The 5,188-nt window shown below is 49.1% G+C and overlaps 1 protein-coding gene across 2 annotated transcripts in view; it reads left to right on the forward strand.

Annotated features, from left to right (window-relative positions):
• The first annotated feature begins 422 nt into the window (after positions 1-422).
• The window catches only part of LOC143276225 (uncharacterized), a 22,794-nt gene continuing 18,028 nt past the window's right edge, over positions 423-5,188 (forward strand). For both annotated transcript variants that reach the window (XM_076580691.1, XM_076580693.1), the window contains exon 1: positions 423-630. The gene's annotated coding sequence lies outside the window, so the exon portion shown is untranslated. The remainder of the gene's footprint in view (positions 631-5,188) is intronic.

Here is a 5,188-nt window from a genome sequence, read left to right on the forward strand (position 1 = left end):
TCCAGGGAACAGTCAGAGGAGGAAGGAAGAGAGGAAGACAGAAGAAGAGATGGGAAGACAACATCACAGAATGGACAGGATTGAAGCTGAGCGAGGCGGTCAAATGTGCGAAAGACAGGGATGGATGGAGAGGACTGGCTGACAGGTCATCTGTAGCGCCCCAACGGCAACCGCCATGGGGCAGCTGAGAGCTGAGAGAGAGCCTGTTGTTGAGTCTGCCAAAGGTATAACAATGACAAAGACAACTCATAACAGCGACCAAACCATCACTCACACCGTCCGTAAACCGCCGACGACCTCACGACGTCATAATCTCAGCTCGGCGGCAGCAACACTGACAAGTTTCCGAACCGGATGCTGGGGTCCGTGCGCATGCGCATCATCACGTGACCCGCCACTTAAATGGCGAAGGCGCGCGCGCGGACTGTCAAAGTATGTTGAGAGGCAGAGAGGGAGAGAGGAGTGACACCACTTGACTGACTGGTTGACTGGCTGACTGCCGCGCGGGAAAAGTGTGGTATCTTCTTCTTCCCCTGCCCTTAGTCTGGCGCTGGTCACTGTGCTCATAGTTCTGTTCTCCTGGATGGACTTTTACCTCCCCCTGGTCACTGGACTCATCGCACTGCCACAGTAAGTAGGGCCTGTGTTGAACACGTTGTTGTTTTGTCAACATTATTCACTTACAAGTAGTAGTAGTAGCAGCAGCAGCAGCAGTAGTGGAATAGTAGTAGTAGTAGCAGCAGCAGCAGCAGTAGTAGTAGTAGTTGTAGCAGCAGTAGTAGAAGTAGTAGTAGTAGCAGCAGCAGCAGAAGTAGTTGTAGTAGTAGTAGTAGCAGCAGTAGTAGAAGTAGTAGTAGTAGTAGCAGCAGTAGTCGTGGTAGTAGTAGTAGTTGTTGTTGTTGTTCTTCTTGTTATCAATGGCATCGTCACGGGCTATTTACAATCATTCTTCTTCTTCTCATTATTATTTCATTTTGTGTGTTTTTTTTGTTTTTTTTAAAGTTATTTAATTATTTAGTTATTTATTTATTCATCTATTATTATTATTATTAGTAGTAGTAGTATCCTTGTTATTGTTATTATCTTTTTTTTCTATTGTTATCGTTTTTCTTCTTCTTCTTCTTCCGATCTTCTTCTTCTTTTTCTATCTCTCTGTCTCTGTGTCTGTCTGTCTCTGTCTCTCTCTGGTGCAATTTAGAGTCTGTGACCATACTTTCACTTGCAGCTCTTACTTCTCTCTCAATGTGATTTATTTATTTATTTATTATTATTATTATTACTACCTTTTTATATTATAATTATTATTTATTTATTTATGTAAGCTTATCTATTATTTATTCACCTTTTTTTTCTCAAGGCCTGACTAAGCGCGTTGGGTTACGCTGCTGGTCAGGCATCTGCTTGGCAGATGTGGTGTAGCGTATATGGATTTGTCCGAACGCAGTGACGCCTCCTTGAGCTACTGAAACTGAAACTGAAACTCTCAATGTGAACTGTGTGAAGAGTCGTTACAGTCTGGGCAGCACACAGAACTGTTGATCAGATTTCTCCAGGTCTGTCTGTTGTGTGTGTGTGTGTGAATAAATCGTGGGTCTGTGAAGATAGTTTTTCTTTCTTTCTTTCTTTCTTTCTTTCCATACTGCAGTGTTGTCAGTTACATATCGCTATAGAGAACTAATTTGATAGAATTCAAGGGAATATCGTTATAGATTTGTGTATCGCTGAAAACAAACAAACAAACAAAAACATTATCATTTGAAAATCACATGCTCACGCGCTCACTCAGAACCAAGAAAGTAGATCAAAGTGCAATCGAACAAGCACACACACACACACACACACACACATACACACACACACACACACACACACACACACACACAAAGTGAGGTACTGTGAACAGGCCAGATACAGGCAGTAACGAAGCCCCACCCTCACCCCCTCCCGACAACCTTTCACATTGTTTTTTTTTCCCCCTCACAAAACGAGAATGGACATCAGTGAAATAAAGTGTTGTGTGTGCAACAGTCATAACTTTGACGTTTCCCTATGCAGCATACAGACAGGGATACACACACACACACACACACACACACACCGTGTCAGCTGTGGTTTGAAGTCTCTCTTTCCTCCAGTCATAACTTTGAGGTTTCCCCATGCAGCACACAGGACAGGGATATATATATATATATATATATAAGGGATATATATATATATATATATATATATATATATATATATAAACCCCCTGTCAGCTGTGGTTTGAAGCTTTTCTTTCCCGCGCCGTTTTTTCCTATCTCTGTATAATTGGTCATCTGTTGATAGAAAGCGTTTCTGACCCAGTCCAGCGTGATCTCGGTATAAACTATAATGAAGTGGGTTTTTGTTGTTGTTTTCTTTTTTTTTTATGGTAACAACGGATCAGATCCTAATAAAAACTCAAAACATTGTTGTATTGCACTGTATTGTATTGTATTGTCTTGTATTAATTGTATTGTATTACTCATTTATCCCCTCTTTATGTTTTCTTTCAGTCACTCGCCTTCTACATTCATTTTTCTATAACGTAATGTTGTTGTTTTTTGTCTGTTAATGTATAATTATTATTATTATTATGGTGATGATGATATAAATCTAATTTCATGTTAGTTTTCACAACCCGGGGTGATCTCTGAAGGCCCAGTCAACGGGGTGGATTGTGTGATCTGTCAAGGCCCAGTCAGCGGGGTGGGTGGTGTGATCTCTGAAGGCCCAGTCAACAGGGTGGGTGGTGTGATCTGTCAAGGCCCAGTCAACGGGGTGGGTGGTGTGATCTGTCAAGGCCCAGTCAACGGGGTGGGTTGTGTGATCTGTCAAGGCCCAGTCAACGGGGTGGGTGGTGTGATCTCTGAAGGCCCAGTCAACGGGGTGGGTTGTGTGATCTGTCAAGGCCCAGTCAACGGGGTGGGTGGTGTGATCTGTCAAGGCCCAGTCAACGGGGTGGGTTGTGTGATCTCTGAAGGCCCAGTCAATGGGGTGGGTTGTGTGATCTCTGAAGGCCCAGTCAACGGGGTGGGTTGTGTGATCTGTAAAGGCCCAGTCATCGGGGTGGGTTGCGTGATCTCTGAAGGCCCAGTCAATGGGGTGGGTTGTGTGATCTGTCAAGGCCCAGTCAACGGGGTGGGTTGTGTGATCTCTGAAGGCCCAGTCAACGGGGTGGGTTGTGTGATCTCTGAAGGCCCAGTCAACGGGGTGGGTGGTGTGATCTCTGAAGGCCCAGTCAACGGGGTGGGTTGTGTGATCTGTCAAGGCCCAGTCAACGGGGTGGGTTGTGTGATCTCTGAAGGCCCAGTCAACGGGGTGGGTTGTGTGATCTGTCAAGGCCCAGTCAACGGGGTGGGTGGTGTGATCTCTGAAGGCCCAGTCAACGGGGTGGGTTGTGTGATCTGTCAAGGCCCAGTCAGCGGGGTGGGTGGTGTGATCTCTGAAGGCCCAGTCAACGGGGTGGGTTGTGTGATCTGTCAAGGCCCAGTCAACGGGGTGGGTTGTGTGATCTGTCAAGGCCCAGTCAACGGGGTGGATTGTGTGATCTGTCAAGGCCCAGTCAACAGGGTGGGTGGTGTGATCTGTCAAGGCCCAGTCAACGGGGTGGGTTGTGTGATCTCTGAAGGCCCAGTCAACGGGGTGGGTTGTGTGATCTCTGAAGGCCCAGTCAACGGGGTGGGTTGTGTGATCTGTCAAGGCCCAGTCAACGGGGTGGGTTGTGTGATCTGTCAAGGCCCAGTCAACGGGGTGGGTTGTGTGATCTCTGAAGGCCCAGTCAACGGGGTGGGTTGTGTGATCTGTAAAGGCCCAGTCAACGGGGTGGGTGGTGTGATCTGTAAAGGCCCAGTCAACGGGGTGGGTTGTGTGATCTGTCAAGGCCCAGTCAACGGGGTGGGTTGTGTGATCTCTGAAGGCCCAGTCAACGGGGTGGGTTGTGTGATCTCTGAAGGCCCAGTCAACGGGGTGGGTTGTGTGATCTCTGAAGGCCCAGTCAATGGGGTAGGTTGTGTGATCTCTGAAGGCCCAGTCAACGGGGTGGGTTGTGTGATCTGTCAAGGCCCAGTCACCGGGGTGGGTTGTGTGATCTGTCAAGGCCCAGTCAACGGGGTGGGTTGTGTGATCTCTGAAGGCCCAATCAACAGGGTGGGTTGTGTGATCTCTGAAGGCCCAGTCAATGGGGTGGGTTGTGTGATCTGTAAAGGCCCAGTCAACGGGGTGGGTTGTGTGATCTCTGAAGGCCCAGTCAACGGGGTGGGTTGTGTGATCTCTGAAGGCCCAGTCAACGGGGTGGGTTGTGTGATCTCTGAAGGCCCAGTCAACGGGGTGGGTGGTGTGATCTGTCAAGGCCCAGTCAACGGGGTGGGTTGTGTGATCTGTCAAGGCCCAGTCAACGGGGTGGGTGGTGTGATCTGTCAAGGCCCAGTCAACGGGGTGGATTGTGTGATCTGTCAAGGCCCAGTCAACGGGGTGGGTTGTGTGATCTGTCAAGGCCCAGTCAACGGGGTGGGTTGTGTGATCTGTCAAGGCCCAGTCAACGGGGTGGGTTGTGTGATCTGTCAAGGCCCAGTCAACAGGGTGGGTGGTGTGATCTCTGAAGGCCCAGTCAACGGGGTGGGTTGTATGATCTGTCAAGGCCCAGTCAACGGGGTGGGTTGTGTATCTCTGAAGGCCCAGTCAACGGGGTGGGTTGTGTGATCTCTGAAGGCCCAGTCAACGGGGTGGGTTGTGTGATCTGTCAAGGCCCAGTCAACGGGGTGGGTTGTGTGATCTGTCAAGGCCCAGTACACGGGGTGGGTGGTGTGATCTGTCAAGGCCCAGTCAACAGGGTGGATTATGTGATCTCTGAAGGCCAAGTCAACGGGGTGGGTTGTGTGATCTGTCAAGGCCCAGTCAACGGGGTGGGTGGTGTGATCTGTCAAGGCCCAGTCAACAGGGTGGATTATGTGATCTCTGAAGGCCAAGTCAACGGGGTGGGTTGTGTGATCTGTCAAGGCCCAGTCAACGGGGTGGGTGGTGTGATCTGTCAAGGCCCAGTCAACGGGGTGGGTTGTGTGATCTGTCAAGGCCCAGTCAACGGGGTGGGTTGTGTGATCTGTCAAGGCCCAGTCAACGGGGTGGGTTGTGTGATCTCTGAAGGCCCAGTCAATGGGGTGGGTTGTGTGAT

The sequence above is a fragment of the Babylonia areolata genome, chromosome 31 (genome assembly GCF_041734735.1).
Source record: "Babylonia areolata isolate BAREFJ2019XMU chromosome 31, ASM4173473v1, whole genome shotgun sequence".
Classification (NCBI taxonomy): Eukaryota; Metazoa; Mollusca; class Gastropoda; order Neogastropoda; family Buccinidae; genus Babylonia; species Babylonia areolata.